Source organism: Callospermophilus lateralis, chromosome 6 (assembly GCF_048772815.1).
Source record: "Callospermophilus lateralis isolate mCalLat2 chromosome 6, mCalLat2.hap1, whole genome shotgun sequence".
Lineage (NCBI taxonomy): Eukaryota > Metazoa > Chordata > Mammalia > Rodentia > Sciuridae > Callospermophilus > Callospermophilus lateralis.
Genome location: NC_135310.1, coordinates 154,039,653 through 154,061,082, shown reverse-complemented (window position 1 = coordinate 154,061,082; position 21,430 = coordinate 154,039,653). Strand labels below are relative to the sequence as shown.

The following is a 21,430-nucleotide window of genomic DNA, read 5'->3' as shown; positions in this document are numbered from 1 at the left end:
AGCCAAAGTTCTCCGAGCTTATACATGGCAGAGCAACTGTGCCAATCAAGGCTGTCTGAAATATAAACATGTTTCTTGTCACATATGTAAGATATTACTCCTTAGTTTGTGAGTTACATGCCCAGAGGCTGTGAAATCAAAGTTACAAAACATGTAAAAACAAATATGTAGAGGTGTTTTGGTACTGGGAATGGAACCCAGGGCCTTGCACATGCTAAGCACATGCTCTACCACTGAGCTACACCCCTACCCCTGAAAATATGTTTATGACACAAAAACCTTTTCTGTAGCAAAAACTCGTTTTGTTTTTGTTTTTTAAAAAGGGAATTCTAAGCATTTCAATAGGATGAAATGTGACCCATTCAATTGTGACCCAGTGAGATACAGGAAAGAAGACACATATTTCATTTCTTTTGAGATATGAAAATCCAAAATGCTTGTTCAAAAAAGATACAATTTATTTTCCTGGTATAATAACATCAATTCCCTAATGTGATGGTTTTGAAACATTTTTCAATCAAAGGAATTTTATAAAAACAAAAATCTTCACCAAACTACCACTGTATAATAGAGATTAAGTAGTGCTGATTCACAGTGGGAGACCCAGGGCCAGTCCCCTGGACCCTCTCACAGCCTCTGAGGTGCCATTACACAGGCCTAAGATCACACCACGCACAGTCAGAAAAATGGCACTTTGGGTTTTTCACTTTGGGCAAACTCAACAGTGAATGTTTAGAAAAAATGAATGACACATAGCAGGCATGTCATTTTTAAAAAAAGAATACTGAACAAAAAAATCATTTCACCATTGATTCAAGCTCTTCACACAGTAAACAGGAGAATCCAAAGTCCTCCCAGTGAATTTCCCCATAGCTGAGAATAGTTATGGAGTTTCCTCTTGTTTCCCATTTATGTCTTAAGATTCACCAGTCTCCTGTAACCCCAGCTATTTGGGAGCCTGGAGCAGGAGAATTTCCAAGTTCATTGCCAGCCTAAGCAACTTAGAGAGACCCTGTCTCAAAAGAAGAAGAAAAATATTATAAAGGAGACTGGCATGGTGGTGATCCCTATCATCCAGCGACCCAGGAGGCTGAGACAGGATGATGGCAAGTTCAAGGTCAGCCTCAGCAATTTATTTGTTTTTTAAAAATATTTTTTTAGTTGTAGATGGACTCAGTACCTGGATTTTATTTGTATGTGGTGCCGAAGATCGAACCCAGTACTGAGGATCGAACCTGAGGTGAGCGCTCTACCACTGAGCTACAACCCCAGCCCAGCCTCAGCAATTTAGCAAGACCCTACCCAATTTAGAAAAAATCCTGTCTCAAAATAAAAAAATAAAAAGGCCTGGGGTTGTGGCTGATTACGTGATTAAGCAACCCTGGTTTCAATTGCTGGCACCAAAAAAAAAAAAAAAGTTTTAAAAAGTTTTGAGGGTGTAGCTCAGTGGTAGAGCACCCCTGGGTTTAGTTCTCAGAACTGGGGGAAAAAAAAAAAAAAGTCCACCAGTCTCACCCTCACAACCCACACTGCCTCATAAATGACACAAAGCCCAGTGCGTGTGTCCACAGGAGCACTGAGGACACATCCCGGCTTCACCTGCCCCTTCACCCCTATCACCAGCCTCACCTCCATGGAGCACGGGCAACTCACTCCCATTCCTCCCCATGTTTTCAGAAAGATCTTCCAGAGATGCCAACTCACTCCCTGGTCCACTGGCTTGCTCCACTTGTTCTTCCTCATACCCCACATTTTTATCTAAGAAAGTGATTTCAATTACACACCTACCACTTGGATTTAAAAGGTAACAATCATAATTGATTTTACAGGTATTACAGATGTAACTGTGATTCTCATTGGGTGTTAAGAACCCCTTGGGTAAAGAATTTTGGCAGAGAATGTAGGGGCGTGTTGGGAAGAAGAGAGATCTGGCAGCTGCCTTTAGGTTTAAACTTTCTAAGACTGGTGGCAGTTTTCAGTGGCTTACATATCCCCAGCCATACAGCAGGACAGATTGGCCAGGCCACCTAAGAAAGGAAGCCACCCAAACCATCTGATCTCACACTAAACTACCAGGAAAAGAGAACCGGCAACTCTACCTGCTCCCAGGGGGTCTTGCTCTATGTAAAGTGTTCATCATATGAGAAGCAAGTGCCATCAGATAGGAAAAGAGCAGGAAAGTCACTTTCTCCCTCACGTGTTTTCATTAGAATCATCAAAGAAAGGACGGCTTCAGAAGGCGTGCAGGAAGCACAGGATGGATAAGGAATTTTCATCTCTGCTGCCAGCCTGAAAAAGCAATCTGCTCCCCATACGCAGAGGGTGAGGAGCCAACGTTCAGGGTATTTTTAACTAGTGTAGTTTATGCCCGTTTTACTACCCAGAATCAAAACACTATCCCTTGGCACAAAAAAAGACAATGTAACTGGAAAGGACAGTGTTTTATCAGAATATCTAGTTATTTAGAAATATTTACACCATTCTGCAAAACCCTGAAAAGTTGGATTAAACTCAAAGAGCACAAACAGACTAAGAGAAATAGAAAACCATTGGAATGAATCAACCAAACACTATTGATGTAAGAGAATGTAGGCAAAACTCCACTGATCCATGCGCAGGTTCTAATTCCAGACTATACTCTGAAAGTCTAAGGGTGACTTGAGAACAAGGAACAAGAAGGAATAGGAGACACCTGAATATTCTCAAATGTTTATATGCCCTTACAAGACCCTGAGTCGTCCTATGAAGTAGCTGGGAGAGCAGATGTGGATGCAGACCCTCGGAGGGGGCTGGCAGGGGGGAGGGATTCCAGAAAGGGTAGGTGGTGGGAGGTAAGGCAGAGGGCCACCTGTGTCACAGGGAGATTCTCAGGAAGTCAGTGCTCTAGTGGAAAAGGAAGAGGCAGCAATCCAAAGACCCATCACTGCCTTGATGGGAAAGCTCTCCCAACTCCAGCTAAGAATGGCGCTCCAGACAGCAGGTACCATGCAACACAATCTGAAAATCGGTACAGTAGCCCCTTTGTATCCTTGGGACATTAGTTCCAGGAACCCCTTCAGATGCCAAAATCCACAGATGCTCAACTTCCTTACGTGAAATAGCATAGTATTTGCACATAACCTCCAAGCATTCTCCCAAGTACTTTAAGTCATCTCTAGAGTACGTATCAATATGAGGGAAATGCTGTATAAGATGTTAATTGTTGAGAAAATAATTACAAGAAAAATATCTGTATGTGCTCAGTACAGACTCAATTTTCTTTCCTGAATATCTCTGATCCACAACTGGGTGTATCCTCAGATTGAACAGGTGCGGAACGTGCGGATACAGGGATCAAGTGTGCTGCATTGACCTTGGCACTTCTACCCAATAGAGAGCTTTATTTAGCCACTGGTTCATGTTCTTAACAGAAGCTATTGGGAACTGAAATGGTACTGGCTGTTAGTGAAGGGCTGACCAGCGTCAATCATTAGCCGTTTGCTGGAATTCCACCCCAATACATCCTGGAGTGCAAGGAGGACCCCTGGCTAGAAGCAGAAGCAAGACAAGAGGGTGATGAGGACAGAGCTTAGGATCAGGGACCCAGAGCAATGCTCCAACCAGCTCAGTGTCGTGAGCACTGATTATGTCTTTGGCCAGTGCTCCCGTCATTCAGGGACAAAAAGAACCAGTGCATATCAGCAAAATCAGAAAGCTCTCATGTGCCCCAGGAGCACAGGAACCAGTGGAGCACCAGCAGACTCGCTCCAGAGAAATGCATGCTCTGAATCCATGGAATGTTTGACAGAATAATGCTCAAGGCCAGTGCGTTGGTGGACATGCGCGGCCACACAGAGCATGCCCTGTCGTTATTTTAATAATAACATAGATCAGAAAATATTCTCTGACAGAAGCAAACCCAAGAAACACTTGGCTCATAGATGCGATGGAAATAAATATCCCCTACTCAGGACGTGTGAGGTGGCAGCATCGTAAAGCAATGCTCCTCATGGTACCTTGCGAGGTAGGATGGGGAACTTCGGTCCCTTCCCGTTTCACAGCTTCATTTGGAGGTGAAAAGGCATTTCAGTCCACAACTCCTGTTTAGCATCTTCCTCTCGAGATTCCAGGATGACAATGAGATCATAACTTTGTAACCTGCAGGCCATTATCTTCCAAATATGGAACTGATCTGCAAATACAGCTAAGCATCCCCTGAGGACAGGGACATGTCACTGTGTGACTATGGCAGAGTGCACTGCAGATGGCAGAAGCCAACTCTTGTGATGTGACCATCAGACACAGTGAACAGAAGGCATGAGAAGCTGTGGCCAGGTGATACTGCGCGGGGCTTCACAGTGGACTTTGTCTTTATAATAAGTAAGAGTAACCTTCCAGTACCAATGAAAAGCATGATATAGTAAATATGTAAACCAATAACGTAGTTGTGTATATCAAGTATTACATATTGCACATAATTTCATGTTATTGTCTCTGTACACCTGGCAGTGCCGTAGAGTGTTTACGCCAGGATCACCACAAACATGTGAGGAATGTCTTCTACCACCAGATGGCTGTGACATCACTAGGTGACAAGAACTTTTTAGCTCCACTGGAATCTGTGGGACCACCATCATATATATGGTCCGCCATTGGTTGAGGCGTTATATGGCACATGACGGGGTATCCTCTTTAACCATTTTTTGGGGGGCAGGGGTAATACCAAGAATTAAACTGGAGGCCCTCAACCACTGAGCCACATCTCAGCCCTATTTTGTATTTTATTTAGAGACAGGGTCTCACTGAGTTGCTTAGGGCCTCGCTTTTGCTAAGGCTGGCTCTGAACTCACAATCCCCCCTGCCTCGGCACCCCCAGCTGCTGGGATTACAGGCGTGCGTCACCGTGCCCGGCCTCATTAACCATTTTTGTGGGTGGAAAGAGCAAGGAGGAGCCCATTCAATACCAACAAGAATTGTTTTCTAAAGCATCTCAACAGCTGTTTAAAAGTATGTCACAAATAAGATTCTTGACTACTGTTTTAATGAGATCTAATTTTAAAGTTTTTTTCCTACAAAATAGCTATGGAGGGAGATTTGAGAACATGGCCAACAGAGCACATGACTCTTTCTTTGACTCTTCTTGGCACGCTCTCATTACACTACAGGGTAAGGCCCAAGAGGTGGCAATCCATTCCGACTCTGCTAACAATACAAACTTATCAAAGAAGGTAGGAGTGAATGGGAGACAGGGACAGGCTCCAGATTTGGGGCACTGCAACTTCACACTGTCCTGGAAGCTCCCTCCTGAACACCACCCGGCCCTGCCCACTCTTTTTTAATCAGTGGTTCCCCTGCCTCCCACACCTATTTACATAGCCCTGCTGAATACTTTTCTTCCCCTGCCTGGCATAACAACAAAGCTCACAAGCAGGAAGGAAGGCCGCTGACTGGCAGGTCAGACAATGAGGCAATGAGCAGATCAAGGAGAAGTGGTATTCAGAAAGCCCCACAGAGCAAGACTCTCATTTCTTGGGTCAGGATATGAACATCTAAATCAAAAATTGTTCTGCAAATGTATAAAAGCCTGACTCAATAGTACCCTTCCTATAAAGGCTGAAAACTTCATATAGAATTTTTAGTTAGAAACAAGTTTAAAACCAATTTGGAAGCAGAGTCTTCTCCCTCCCATGCTGAGCAAGGTTTGGGGTGTTTATTTGCAATGTCTTTGCCAAATAAGGTTCTTGCAGCTGGAACCCAGAGTGCAGGAAACAAAGTCAACCCACAAAGAACCAAATTCCACATGTCAGGTGGTAGGGATGGAAAGGTGATTAAGCCCAGTCCCTACGTACAAAGGGGAAACCAGTTGGGGAGGTTGTCAACAGATGATTTCAAATAGCCATAGAGAAGAATCCGTGGGTTTATGGTTTCAGCCACAAGCCCATCAAAGAGAAATGAGTTATCTTATTCTGTCTTCCAAGAAAAACACCGGGTTGACTAAGGGATAGGACTCAAACTCACAACTTCAGAGAGATCAGTGAGGTCTGGGTCTCGGAATATGCTTTTTAAAAAATATTTCTTTTTAGTTGTAGACAGACACAATACCTTTATTTATTTATTTATTTACTTACTTACTTATTTTTAGATGGTGCTGAAGATCGAACCCAATGCCTCACATGTGCTAGGCAAGTGCTCTACCACTGAGCCACAATCCCAGCCCTCAAAATAGCTCCTAATTGATACTCAAGCCATGTCATCAAAAGTCTCTCTTGCTATGAATACGGGAATTGTGTTTCACTTAAGTTGTGTTTCCTATCAAGAAAGGGAGCCTATCCCAGATGGGAACTTTCTTGTTCCAGGTTGGAAAAGCATTGGTCACCTTTACTCTCTACAATGTCATTTTCCATTTTTAAATAACTAGTACAGTATGATACATTGGGTTAAGAAGTACTCAACAACCAAGTATGTAGCAAATGCCAAGTTAATACAAATAAAATATTTCTCCAAAGCCTCTTCTATATGCTTAAAGGTCAAAAAATAAAATTGAGACATTAACTAACTTGAACTTAGGTGCTGTTATTGCCTCTTGGAGTTACTTAAGGCTCAAATGACATCAGAGAAACATTACCCAAACAAACCAAAAACAACAACAAAACCACACACAGAGGAAAAACACATGATCAGGATGAAAAACATCAAAGTAGTTTTCACACTCTGGTAAAACAACCTGAATTAAGAATGACCACCCAAGTCCAAAGCCACTGCCAAGATTATCAGAATCTTTACAGACAAGAGACCACAATTCACACCCTTTAGGTCCCCAGCATCCAGCATAGTGCTGGCAAACAGTCGTCACCCAACACTTGTACATGGAGGAGAATATTCAAGACCCGGTTCTCACCTGTACTCACTTTCAATAATTCAAAACTTAAAATATTGATAAACAAAGGTATAACTAAGGAGCTTCTATAAGTTAATGCAGAAATCCCTGAAAAAAATGTCTGGTATTCTGAAGCAATCACTGCAAATACCCACTCCCCAAAGTGGAAAGCATGATTGAGTGGCAGCTTGGCCCCTTTCCCACATTCCAAATAAGCAGTTGCACAAAGTAGGTTCAGTCCCAAAACTGTTTGGACTTTGTTCTTCCAGTCAACATCTGGGTTCAACCTGATTCCTGACCTCTACCTCCAACTGGGGATGGCAAACACGAAGAACCTCACTCAACAAGAAAGTAATGTCACATCAAGGGCAGGGGAAACACAGAAGCCACTCTGCAGAGATAGAAATGTTCTAAACACCTGAAATATTGAAACAACCTTTTAAGAAGGGAAGTTGAATACCTTTTCTGATGAAAAGTTAATTTTGGAGAGAAAGATGTCTTGTGGGAAGCTAGATGGTCTTACTAGGTAGATAAAACAAACTTTTTCTTTCTAGAAAGAGCATACTTTTCTCTTTGCTGTAGAATATGGCTGCAAAAACCTGGTTCATAATCTGAGACCCAAAAGCTGATTATTTTTACAAGACAGGTCTTAAACTGACCTAGTTTAGAAACCTGAATGCCTTTAAATCGCAAGTGAACTGAAACCATTCATGAGAATGGAGCTTTTGAATGCTGAGAATGTTCTTCAGGGCTCAGCACAAAGATATTTGGCATAATGACTGTAAATATTTGTAAAACTCTGGGTAAATTGGCAGTGTCTGACCACACTCAGACCTTCCTTCCAGCGCAGCAGTACAAGAGCAAGTTATCTAGGGTGATTGGTTTGGAGCCTTTTTTTTTTTTTTTTTTTTTTGGTTGAGTTTTTGGTTTGTGTGAGATTAAAAGCCAAGCAACCCAATTCTGCCCCTTGACTTTTTTTCATATTCACTATATATGTTTAATTTTATTTTAAGCCATCAAGTTAGAGTACTTTTGAAACAGGCATTTTTCTAAGTTGATGCCCACCACAAAGAATAAAATACCCTGCCAAAGGCGTGGAAGGGCAGGGCAGACGTTAGGTGAAATCACAGCCTTCAATTTCATAATACAATTATCTCCAAGTAGCTTTGTGCATCTGCTAGAGATTTCTCTTTTTCTCTCCTTCTCCTCCTCCTCAAGATAGTTTTAGAAATACTTAAGGAGCTGCTACCCATGAAAAGGACCAATGTTCAGAAGGAAGGGCACAGCAAGGAGGGGAGAGAGTCAGAGAGGAGTGAACCATTGGAGGGACCAGAGCCCAGGAAGCCCAGCAGCTCAGGGAAAGCTGCAGCAGATGCTTTAATTAGCCAGCAACTCAGTGAAGACCGGCTGGGCTCCTTTTGCCTCATCCACACCCTGAAAACTGAGTCATCACAAAGTTCATTTATTTTGCTTCTGGGTATAGACACCCCTAATCTCCAGCTTCAGAAATGTTAAATGCATTATCCTGTAATTCATACCTCTCCATGTTCAAATAAACACCCAGAAATGGCAAGCCAGAAGAACACTGATAGTCCTTATAAGGCTCCCCAGCCTATGTTTTGATAAGATACTGGAACAGAAAGCAATAAGAAACTGACAGTCTATAGTGGAAACATTTATTCAGAGAGAGGAATTCACCCTGAGAAATCTGTATGTAAGAAGTGTATGCATCAGGAGCAGATTCACAGCAGAATCCCTGAAACTAATGAGAAAAGCAAAAGGTACCCTGGAAGGGGTAAGCAAAAGATGCCTTTTTCCTGTTAAAACAGAAATCAGTTTCCTTTTAACTTAAACTTGAGGCTACGATCAGAGTTTGATTCTATTTTATAGAAATTGTCAGAATAACCACAGTGATGTCTGGCCAAGATTCCAGGATTAACCCAACACTGTATTCAATAGCTCTGTGTGTCAACATATTGCCATGCATTTCCAAATAACAGAAGGTAGACATCCAAGATCATGCCAACTTTTGTTCTCCCCCAAAGATCCGGGGAGATTTGATCTAATCTTCAATTTTATGATACCTTTGTTACAAATGAAGCTAATGTATTTTTACCTTTACGAAGACATCTATTTTTAAAAGTTAACAGGTGTTTAAGGCATTCAGAATGCATGCAGTGCCGTATGGTTTCAGCACTAGAAACAGAAAATGAAGCCAAGCGCCAAGGTGTCACCGTTGCCTCGCTTCTCTCGCCCTTCTCGGTCCCTTTTCGTGGACGAACGCGGCTCCAGGCTTGCACCGCCTGCAGCCCCGGAGCCGCGCTCTGCACCTACCTGGCAGGAGGGCAGTGTCCCGCTGGCCGCAGCTCCTCAGCGGCCGGTCCTGCGCGCACCGCCAGCCCGAGCTGCGTGGCCGGCGCCGGGGAGGAGGAGCTCTTCCATTCCTCCCTGCCCTGGCGCTCTGCGGCTGACAGCTCCTCACTTGGCAGGATCGCCAGCGACTCGCGCGCCCGGACCTATCGGCGGGGAAGAGGAGGAGTCCCCGCGCGCCTCCCGGCCTGGCGACGCTGGGGACCGTGCCGGGCGGCGTGGGGCGCAGCTCGCGGCGGCGGCGGCGTTGGGAGCCGCGTTTATTTATACAGGAAGCTCAGGCGCCGCACTTCCTACTTCCCATCTGGGTCGCACTTCAAGGCAGGTGATGGCTTAACCCTGTCCGAGCCCGGCTGCCGCGCCCGGCTCTCCGCTCCTGCAGCCGCCCGGGGGCCAGGACCTGGCACGTTCGCCCGCCGGCCGCAGGAACCCCGAGCCCGTGTCGCACCGCAGTCCCGCGCCCTGCACCCAGCTCGCCCCGCCTCGGCGCTTGCGCCTCTCCCTCTGCGCACAACCGCACAGGCCAGCTCCTGGGCTGCCCAGCTCCGGTCTCCTCCAGCGGCCCACGCCGGCCTTCCCACCTCCCTGTTTCCGTACAGCACCTCAGCTGGCACCTGACCTGTTCTTTTGCGCATAACGACAGAATTAGAATATGGGGACATCAAGGCAGCGAACACTGTCAGCTCGCCTCCTAAACCGCAGGCACCGGCCTTGAGGAAACAGTGGTCTGCGAGGGTGTCCTGGAGGGACTCTGTCAACAAGTTATTCAAGAAACACTCGGGAACTTAACCAGCTGTACCCTTAGTTAAAGCTGCATTCCACGACGTGCCTTCCTCACTCCAAAACTCTGGACATTTGTGTGACATACATTGTGGGTGACACACCTCCTGGCTTTCCACACCCGAAAAGGTCACCACCTCAGAAACATTGTAAGTTGGAACAGTCCTTCCTCCTTCATGGTGTCTTTTTGTGCTCACTCAGCAACCTCATTCTACTTTTGTAACCATTGTCAGGACACTTCTTCCTGAAAGGAACTCCCAAGTCTTAGGGGAAGGGATGTGCAGTTCAGTGACCCTGCACAGCAGGCACCGCTCCAAAGGCCAGGAGCCACCTGCTTCTCAGCTCACGTGGAAGCAAACTTCCAGGTCAAAGCCAAGTGCTGAAGAACCCAGCTAAACTACTATGATGCTAGGACCTGCAGCAGCTCCAGCCCACTTGAGCAGGAGAAGGAACAGAGGACTGGGGAGAGGAGACCGCAGGAGAACACACGGAGGGGCTGAGGGGCCAAGGGGCTGGCAGCAAGCAATGTCATCAAAGCATATTTGAGCCTACGAAGTCCTTCGAGCTATTTTAATCCAAACACCTCATTTTAAAGACAAGAAAACTGATGCCTAGGGCGAGTTAAGCCAAACCAGACCAGAGCTGACACAAGACCTAAACCTCTATTGCATGAGAAAAGCTGCATATTAGTGAAAATCACCCCCAAAGGATATCTAATTTCCGATTTAGCAGTGGCTTAGGTTCTAGATCGCTTCCCTCAAGAAATTCTCTTGCTATAGTTACCATTGTTGATGGACAGCAAACAGGAAAGATAAGGTCCCCCTAAGAGGCGGCTTACTCGTTAGTGTTGCTGCACATCTTCTGAGCCTTGAACCAAAGTTCAACAGAGTCCACTTTTTAAATTACCACACAATTAAGTCATCATCTCTTATCAGTAGAATAAAGGTATGAAGTGGCTGCCAATATGAATAAAAACATAGGTTTGACAGTAATCACACTGGCTGTCATCACAAAAATTTTGTATAATTGGATAACTTCACCACAAATTATTCCAACCATGAAAATTTATAAAAATTGCAATCAGAATTTAATAAAACTAAATGAACACATCTAATACTGCAATATAATGCAAACAACTCTTTCAGATCTGCCTAAGGCAACTATGATGTGACTGAACATCATTCCCTTGAGCACTTATTGATCTCCTCCCAGACAAGCTGCTGGGGGGAGGCAGATACAGGTAAGTCAAACATGGTCCCCATCCTCAAAGACTTCTCAATCCAAGGTAGGAATAAGACAAGCAAATCCATTATCAGAATACTGTGAGGAGGGATGTGATGGATGCCACAGGAGCAGAGAAGAATAATTAATGGAAGAGGGTTGATGAAAAGATCAAAGAAGGCTTCTAAGACAAGGTGACTGAAACCCAGAGTCCTTGGGCAGCTGAGTGGGGAAGGCAGACAGGGTGAAGCAGGCAGAGCAAATGGTTAGTGCAAAGTCTTAGACAGATTTTAGGCACAACTTTTCCTAGTTTAGGAAGAGCAGTTGCATTCAGAGTAGAACAAAGACCTGAATGAATGCAGTGGCAATTTTGGTTTGAAAAGGAACAAATAGAGAATTCAGAAGCAGAACTGGTAAGATGTGGCATTAATTGGATATGACGGGGGAGAGAGAGACAGAAAAGAGCCCAGATTGCGACTTCACCAAGAGTGGGAGTTAAGGAGATACAATGAGCAGGATGATGAGGCTTCACTTTACACCCTGCAGAATCTCAGGGGTCTCTGGAGCACAGGAGAATTCTCCAGCAGGCCACCAAAGAGAGACCTGGTGGAGTGACTTATGGAAAATGCCATCATTCGTGGTGGCCATGGATGAAATTACTTAGAGGATAAGTCACCCACAAAATGGAGCATCCTGTAGAGGGAACAGAGGCTTTGGACCTAGACAAACTCTACTGCCCACTGGTTATTATATAACCTTCAGTGAACTGTTAACATAAACTCGTTTTTTTCTTCTTTAAAATAGGAAGAATGGTTTTCATCTTATAGGTTATTGTTAAAGTATATGAGAGGTTTGTAAAGTAGCTAGCACAGTCCAGATGGGACAGAAATACCTGTATTGTATAAGTATTGGAAGTGGGGCAAAAAAATGTCACATCCTGGGGTTGTGCAGTACAACCTGCTCAGCTGTACATTGTGGTCCTAGCCTGATACACAATAGAACTCAATCAATCATATTCTGTTGAGAGCCACAGTTTAGTCGGAATGACACCTGGCATTTTGCTAGAGGGAATGGTTGAAAGGTGGTGACCCTTCTGGGGGGAATAGGGCGGCTCTGGGATTAGGGCGGATCCTGCTGGGAATAGGGCGGCTCTGGGAATAGGGCGGATCCTGCTGCCTCAGGCGCCGGCTACTTTGGAGCTCCGGTTGAGTTCCCGGAAATTCCCGGGGTTCCCGGAAGTGTGTGTAGAGTGCTGGTGAGAGTTCAGGAATAAAGAGTTGCTGTTTGAACCTACAAAGCTTTGTGGCGGCTTGGATATTTTGTGCCCAGCCAGACTGTGGCAATATCCCTCTAAGAAGGGAAAAGAAATAGAAAGATAAAAGAAAGGAGCGAGTAAAGAGAGCCCAGATGAACCCCAGTATTTAAAAAATTGGTAAAAGAGGATAAGCCTGAGAAAGAATTGTTTCTTTTAGGCTAAAAAAAAAAAAAAATACATTTGATATCTCAGACTACAAAGAAAAATACAGACACTACAATCTACAAAAATATTTTAAAATCTTTTTGAGTAAGAATATATTACAAATTGCTCAGCAAAAAATATAATCATGTTGAGAATCATCATAATAATAATTTCCTCATGTAAATCACAGGCCTTCCTAAAGAAAAGGCATACAAATTCTTGACATTAATAGCAAGCAATCCAAATTATATTGATTTCAATATATCTAAGTCATTTAAAATAAATTTAAATCATAAAGTTTTGGGCTGGGGATGTGGCTCAAGCGGTAGCGCGCTTGCCTGGCATGCATGCGGCCCGGGTTCGATTCTCAGCACCACATACAAACAAAGATGTTGTGTCCGCCGAGAACTAAAAAATAAATATTAAAAAATTCTCTTTAAAAAAATAATAAAATAAATAAATAAATCATAAAGTTTTTCCTGCACATGTGGTATATATATGTATATACACACACGTATATATATATATATATGTTCACGTATATAATTACTATATGTGTAAGAATCTTAAGTGTATGAGATGCTTAATGTATAAGATACTTAAATAATATGTATCATATATGATAAAACATAGTACATAATAGGTATATATTATGGAAGCACTATTAGTCTATATAAGAAAAGACAACTCTAAATTCTTCTTTGGAAAATTCTCTTTAATTAATATAAGCACAATGAAGTATTATTCAGTCATAAGGAAGAATGAAAGCCTGTCATTTGTAGCAAGATGGATGGAGCTGTAGGTTATGTTGAGTAAAATAAGCCAGAATTAAGAAGGTAAGTACCTCATGGTCTCTCTCATATGTGGAAGCTAAAAAGGTTGACCTGAAAGTAGACGAGTGATTACTAGAGCTGGGGGAGGGGGAGAAGGATAGACAAAGGGAGGGCAGATTTCTGTACATGTATGGAAATATCACACTGAATCCCCCTATGAATATGTAATATTGATGTTAATAAAAAATTTAAAAAGAAAGTGCTCCAATATTGATCTAGAAAGGAAAAGAAAAATCAAGATTCATTCTTGAATCTACTCTTCTGTTCTTCCTTAGCATGAAGTTAGTAACACGCAGCTTAAGCTTGACATTTTAATTATATCCTGTGTTCTAAAAAAAATTTTTAAATGGTTCATTCAGAAGAAAGAACACAAGTATTGGGTCACCCGCTTCTGCAATGGGCACATTTCTCTCTCCATGGGAAAGGATCGCAGGCGCAGGCCTTGGTGTCTGCCACCAACTGGTCATTTCTCATTTCCAAATGGCTACCATTTCATTTCCATTCATCTCTTGTATCTAATGAAGTTCGTTTTCTTCATTTTTTTTCAATATTTACCAAGCACTGGGTATAAAACTAATAATAAGGCACCATGCAAACAAATAGTGACGGAAATGACGCTAGAGATACATTCGGGGTAAAGACGGGATGTGGAGCACCGCGGAAAGTCAATAAAGACAGAGAACTCACCGTGCAGTTACCACAGCTTGGAAACACCATTTTTAATAGCTGGAGATGTGTCAGTTGGGTTCTGTTTCACACAGAAGAACCTCAATGCCTCCCTGAGCCAGCCACAACTGACTGGGCCCCAACAGAAAAACGTGACCGGACAGTCCCAATCTGCCACTGTCACTGTGCCACAGGGGAATCCAGGACGACTCAGGGTGGAAAGCTGAATAAGACAGCAAAACTCCAGAGGAGTCCGTCGTCCAGATCTCTGACATCCTACGTGACATGGCCAGCGGACTGCGCCTGGGGACCAGTGGGAGAATGGAGTTGGCACCTAACTCTCTCTAGAAAAACACCTCTGCACGAGCCCTGAGTTAAAATTCCCTGCTAGAAAGTCAGAAGACCTTAGCCAGGTGTAGGGGAGCACGCCTAGGATCCCAGAGGCCCAGAGGCCAAAGTAGGAGAACTGCAAGTTTAAAGCCAACGTGGACAACTGACCAGGAACCTGACTCAAATAAAAAGGGCTGGAGATGAAGCTCAGTGGTAGAGACGTCATCATGAACCCCTTGGCTCAAGACCCAGCAGCACCCCCCCACCCCACCCCACACAAAAGTCAGATGAAATCATCTCAACCATCTTCCCATTTCTTATATGCAAAATATATATTAATTCCCCAATTCCTGAAAAAAGGACAATCGATGAAAAAAAGAAAAAAAAATCCCCAGTGTTCCAAGAGTCATCCCAGTCAATGAACAAACTGGTTTACAGGAAATGAACCACTTGGTGCCTCGCATCCAACATGATACAAAGGACTCCGCTGAATTAAGTCAAAATAGGACCAGGCGCGTAAGTAGCTAGGTGATAAAGTATGTGCTTAACAAGCACAAGGCTCTGGATTCAAGTCTCAGCACAAAAATAAATTATAAAGTCAAAATACATCTCAGTTTAACAGATGGAGAGCTTTGTTCTTGGAATTCAGACCGAAATTATTCATAGGGCGAATACTACTCACGTTAGTTTTCCAGGAGAACTCTTGAAAAGCCCCTTACAAACTTAAATTCTCTCTACCACATAGGTAACTGATACTCTTCTTCTCCCACCTTCTCCTCCGCCCCACCCTCCTCTTCCCACAGAAGAGTGAATCAGCAGATCCTCATTGAACTCAGAGCTGGACAGAACTAACAAATACCATCTATATGGATCAGAGAATCCAGAAGTTAAGGCACAGAAGCCAGGGCTGGAGGATGAGTAGGGAGGGGTCCAGAAACTGCTTGAGATAGGGCTGCAGGTGCCTGGAATTTGGAGAGCCCGCCCGTCTCATGTTATATGAGAAAAAAAATTCCCCCTATGTTGAAAAAATCCACTTTCCTTCCAGATTTACTGCTGGTCACGGGAAGTCCTCCCTCTACAGCCTCCACAGCATAGGTCTCAAGGGAGCAGGCTGCTGTTTTAATGCGTCTTCCAGCCACACGTCATAGTAGGGCCCTCATAAGGAGCACGTTGGGGATTTTTCCAGTATAGCAACAACCACAAGCTGCATGTGACAATGTTCACATTTCCAGCAAAATCAGGTCACAGAGAGAAGTCTGTCTTACAAGCCAGGTTCCAGAAGCAGATCCTCCTCAATCCCCTGGAGGTGAATCCTGTTCAGATCACATACAGGATGGCTTGCTCAAAGAAGCAGTCACCACCAGATGCAACGTGTCTTTGCAAGGAGAGTTCTTCCAAGGGCCTCACAACAACTCATAAACTCTGATTGTGCCCAACCACCAGAACTATACTCGCCTCATGAAAGCCACTATGTCCCTAGTTGCAAGTAATGATCTCATAAGGAGGGAAGAAAATAACTTACTGTCTAGGGCCTTCTCTAGTCAGACCACAGGCCTGAGGAGCCGTTTCTCTGCTCCTCAACTGTAGCACTCTTGGGTATTCTAATGATTAATTCCTGTATCTCTTTCAGTCATCCTTGAAAAGGGTGTTAGAATTGTTTGGTTAACTTTCTACTAACACCAGCCCCTCACTCACTGCTGTACCAAAGTTAACAGCCCTGGTGTCTACTAAATGTTTTCCTTTGGGCTCATTTAATCATATATCATGCACACAGACACACACACACACCCTCACACACACACACAGCATCTTAGCTTAACTCTGTGAATCACCTATTCTTCTTTGTCCAAATTTTGCTTTAAAATAGCTGATATTTTTCTCATCAGTTCATAAGAGTTCTGTGTAGCTTTTAGTTATTAACACTTTTCCTGCAATGTATTCTACAAATACTTTTTCAGAAATAGCTGATTTCTATTCATTTGTGTTACTTTTCCATGCAATGGTTTTTGATTTCATAAGCAAGGATACAGGGTTTTCAATATGTTTTAAAAATATCCTTCAGGATACATTTCATAGTTAATAAATTTGAAATTGGTGACACTTGTCTCTTTTCTGTAGACCATAATATTTTTAATTAAGAAAATACTTTCTTCAGTGCTCAAATACCTACCAGATTCAGGAAAAATTCCAACTGAAATATAGTCTTCATTTTCCTGTTTTGATATTACAGTATGTAAAGTTATTTTCAAAAATATTATCTTTTGCTTAAGATACTTTTTCTTGAAGAAAAATTATGACAACGAAACTCATAAAACAAATTGTGTCTATTTATAGTTCTGGTTACTGTTTAACCAAATTTAGATACCTAGAAATCACAGGCCTTCTAAAGTTCAGTATACTTTGAATTCTGCTAAAAATTATACATATTTCCTGTTAAAAACAGTAGTTTCATGAAAAGATTATTATAAGTCCCAATATTCCACGTACAATTATAAAACTTCCAAATGAAAGCCTGTGTGCTGTGTTTGAGTACTTATTATCTAATCTGCTCAGGTTCTACATTGTATTTATAAGGATAAACTCTGGATGGGGATATAGCTCAGTTCGTAGAGTGCTGTGCCTTGCATACATAGGCCATGGGTTCAATCCCCAGCACCAAAATAATGATCAGTAAGGATAAGTTCTAGTGCCCTCCTGTTTGCAAGCTTAATTTTCCATTAGTGAAATTTGTAAAATTTCAAAAGGTGACTATTTTGTCTACTTATCTTAATTAAAAATTTCCAACAAAATACAATCAAAACTTTCTTTGCAAAAAGAAAAAATCTATATTATAGTAGGCACAGACTTACACAGTAGCTCTTCAAAGATTCAAAACATTCCTAAAATCAGATTGATAATGGTCTGCAAAGAGAAAAAACTGTATTACCTCCTGAAGGATGGTTTATATACAACGTTGGTTTCATCACAAAAAATTTGTAAATTCAACTACTTAGCGTATACAGAAAAATACTGATGAATTTTGGCAACTATTTCTATTGCAGTAGAATATTTCTATTGCAATGGGTTACATATGTCATTTTCTGCTCCATGGATTTCTTTCATAAGCAATTCCATTGTTTATATTCTGATACAAAATACTTATTTGCATGTTCACAGAAAAAATAAATAATTTTCAGTGATTGCCTGAGGCTGGATGGAAAGGTGGGTGTTGACTGCAAAGGGACACCAGATCACATGCAGGGAAACAAAGTGTTCTACACTGCATGGTAGTGGATGGTTACCCAGCTGCATAACCACCAATGCCCAACAAGCTATAAACTTAAAATGGGTGACATTTCTGATATGCAAATTTTACCTTCATGAAGCTGTTTAAAAAAATAAATTTTAGTTTTGATGATAAACTTTTAGACCAAATTTACATTCAAATTCACAGTGATATAAGTATTTAAACTGCAGTAGAATGATTTTTCTAAACACCTAACTTTGTTAAATTAGATGAAAATCAACGTTTCAAGTAATAAACCAGTCTTTTATTTGAGGCATCTGGTAATCTTAGTGTAAAACGGCATGATTTAAAACTGTATATAAATTGCTCTTCTACTAGTGGAGTCATCCACATTAACTTTAAATTCACTTTTCATACATGCATAAGAAAACATAATACTGATGATGGGTGAAATACATCTAGGAAAGTCGTTTGTTCCAAATGAAGAGTCCTGCTTCCCAGAGTGAATGAAACATGTGACAACACCTCCTGTGCCTGTATGTGTTGAATCTCTGTCTTTGGACAAACTGTTCTTAAGATAATTACACACAGGGCTGGGGCTGGGGCTCATGGTAGAGCACTCACCTGGCACGAGTGAGGCACTGGGGTTGGATCCCCAGCACCACATTTAAAATAAATAAATAAATAAAGATATGGTGTTCACCTACCACTAAAATATATATTAAAAAAATAATTACACACTTAAGTATACACATTGATGCTGTTTCCATAGATTTGTGAATTACATATTCACCACCACCTTCTTTGAGAAACATGAATTTGGCATTTAATTTTTCATTTAAATTGCACTTTTTAAGCATATTCTCTCTGCTGAAAGGGATTACTCCAAAATAATTTCTAAAGTTATGAACCAGTAAATGAACAGTTACAGATTTAGGCCATACAAAAAAGGCAAAGGCACTGCCCCCAAAACATTCAGACTTCCCATGCTTCCAAATGACCTTAGCAGGGTCAGCCTGGCAGCTTCCTCCTGTCCTGTAGACTGGAATGGGTCTGTGGTCCTGGGCACCACAGTAGGAAGGCATTTCACTTTTAAGCAAGCAACTTGCATTTGGGTGTCAATTCACCAGCATTGGGAAAGAACTGGGGGGAAACCTGGGCTATTCTCGTCATCTTTCAAATTTAAGCACAAGAAAAATGCACATTTCCAAGAAGTGTTCCCTGAAATGTCTCAGAGTGATGCGGCCAGCTAACCTGCCCTACCCTGCCACAGAAGAAATCACAGTAACAATTGCTCATGCTTCATTGTCTTATTGCAAAATGCATTCTGACCTGCAAATCTGGAACCATTACACCTCTAGGTAGAAAACAAGGCAATTAATTATCTTAATAGTCAGATGATTATATCATCTTGGAATTTAATCAAAACAAACTAAAGGCACATGATACTCCTAAATTATGCCCACCAAAAACCAGGTTTCAGTTGTTTAGTACAGCGTCCCGATTCTCCTCATCATTAGCAACTTGGGCAAACCTGCTGCCCACCATGAACACGGAGGAAAGCCTTTGCCTGACATGTCAAGAAGGGCTTGTCGGGATTCCCCGAACTTTCCGGTAAGCGGAACCAGAACTATCTGAAATACAGGTAACTGCTGAGATGCACAGAGGCTGGAAGATTCTGCCCTCCCATCAGATCACCTTGATGGTCTGAGACTCACACAGGAAGCACATCTGAGAGAGGAGGTCTTGCCTAGAACCACCAAGGAAAGTCCAGAGTCTTAGGAAAGAGTGGACATATCAACAAAGGGACAATTGGAGGCAGGGACTTGTTTCCTCAAAGTTTCTTCTGAAAGTTGATGATCACAAAGTGGAGGCTTCCTCAGCTCTGGTGTGACTACACAGCTGTTGAGTCCTCAGAGGGTACCAGGCCTGGTGCCTGGGACTAAGCATTTTTTTAATCCACCCAAAGTCCCCCTTTTTAAACTTAATTTTATTTTTTTAGTTGTTGATAGAATTTTATTTTTATTTATTTATAAGTGGTGCTGAGAATCGAACCCAGTGCCTCACACACGCTAGGCAAGTGCTCTACCACTGAGCTATAACCCTAGGCCCCTTAGGGCATATCAACTCCTTTGATCTTTATGAAATCAGCATTAGAGAAAGTAATCCACACTTATCTACTTATGAACTATGAGTATCCCATCTTTAAATGGTTAGCAACTGATGGACCAGGAACGCTTCATTTAAATATAGCTTTTAATGAAGTTGTCCCATGACATGAGACTTGGTTAATCATTTAGGTTAAATTAAGATTCCAATATTTTTGTCTCTAAGTCAAGAATAATGTCCTTTAACCTTTTAAGATTTTAGTTTGTGATTTTAGCAAACATTTGTTTCATACAAAGATTGATATAACCATCCATTTCCTTTGAAGTAGTTATTACATAAAAATAAATATTTAAGTTCTTCTAATCAAATGTCCTCATGAAATCCAGTCCCACACCTGGCTTTTTTTTTACTATTGATCAGTGCAGAATAGAGGTAAATTCTGGCTAATAACCTAAATAATTATTTTTACTGGCACAAAATTCAAATTAACATAGAATCTGCCTTCCTTTTTAGAGCCATTTTTTCAGCCTTTTCCACTTTGCATTGAATTTTTTCCAGTCATACTTCACTATTTATAAGTACCTGAAATTCCTTATTCACAATTCCTCTGATTTTATATTTACCAAGGTCATTCTTCCCCACCCCTCTCATCTGGCTAATAGCTGCTCCTCCAAGAAAACATCATTCCAGGCCTATCTTTTCTGGGGTACTTCCACCACCTCCGTTTCCCTCCTCCATATAGTTAGATACCCTCTCTTAGTAAAGGGCACATATCCTCATTGCTTCATTTGAAAAACATTCATGAAGCTCCTATTATCTACCAGGTCCTCTATCAGGTGCTATGAACACAAGATAAACAAAACAGAACTTTCAGGTGGTGGAGGGAAAGACACAGGTTGGACACGGTAACTGGGCAGAGCATGCCATGTCCCTCTGGGGTCCAGGAAGACAGGCAGCTTTTTGAGCCCAGTCCTCCAGAATCTGGAGAATTTAACAGAGCATGGGAAGACAAGAGATGGGAGGAAGAGAGTTTTCTGGGCAAAAGAAATCGAAAGCAAAGTCAGCAATGCCAGAAAGAACTGAGGGGAAAAAACATTATGAAATTTTAGAACTACCAATTTTAAGCTTTTCAAACTCTAATAAAAGCAAAAAAGCAAACAAGAAAAGTCAACCCTAACTTTATTCCTACATGTATATTAATACCCTATTCTTTCCCCGGACACAGTCGCACACACCTGTAATCCCAGCAGCTTGGGAGGCTAAGACAGGAGGACCCTGAGTTCAAAGCCAAACTCAGCAAAAGCAAGGTGGTAAGCAACTCAGTGAGACCCTGTCTCTAAATAAAATACAAAATAGGGCTGGGGATGTGGCTCAGTGGTCAAGTGCCCCTGGGTTCAATATCCAGTACCTCACCCCCCCCCAAAAAAAAAAATCCTATACTTTCTTAAACCCAAGGGGGATCATTAGGTGATGCATTAACACTATATACAACTGTCAACTTTTATCTAGAGATCAGACAGGTATTTTACAACTCCTCTGATAAGCATTGTGAATGCACAGTTCAGTCATGTCAGACATTA

At 42.2% G+C, this 21,430-nt stretch overlaps 1 protein-coding gene across 5 annotated transcripts in view; it reads right to left on the bottom strand.

Moving 5' to 3' along the window:
• Rnf144b (ring finger protein 144B) overlaps positions 1–21,430 on the bottom strand; it is a 160,263-nt gene that overhangs the window by 76,272 nt on the left and 62,561 nt on the right. For 2 of the 5 annotated variants that reach the window (XM_076859252.1, XM_076859256.1), the window contains exon 1: positions 9,191–9,430. The exons of 2 other annotated variants lie outside the window; for them this stretch is intronic. The gene's annotated coding sequence lies outside the window, so the exon portion shown is untranslated. Of the gene's footprint in view, positions 1–9,190; positions 9,431–9,845; positions 9,928–21,430 lie in introns of those variants that run through there. One more of the 5 variants, XM_076859254.1, reaches the window with a different exon arrangement.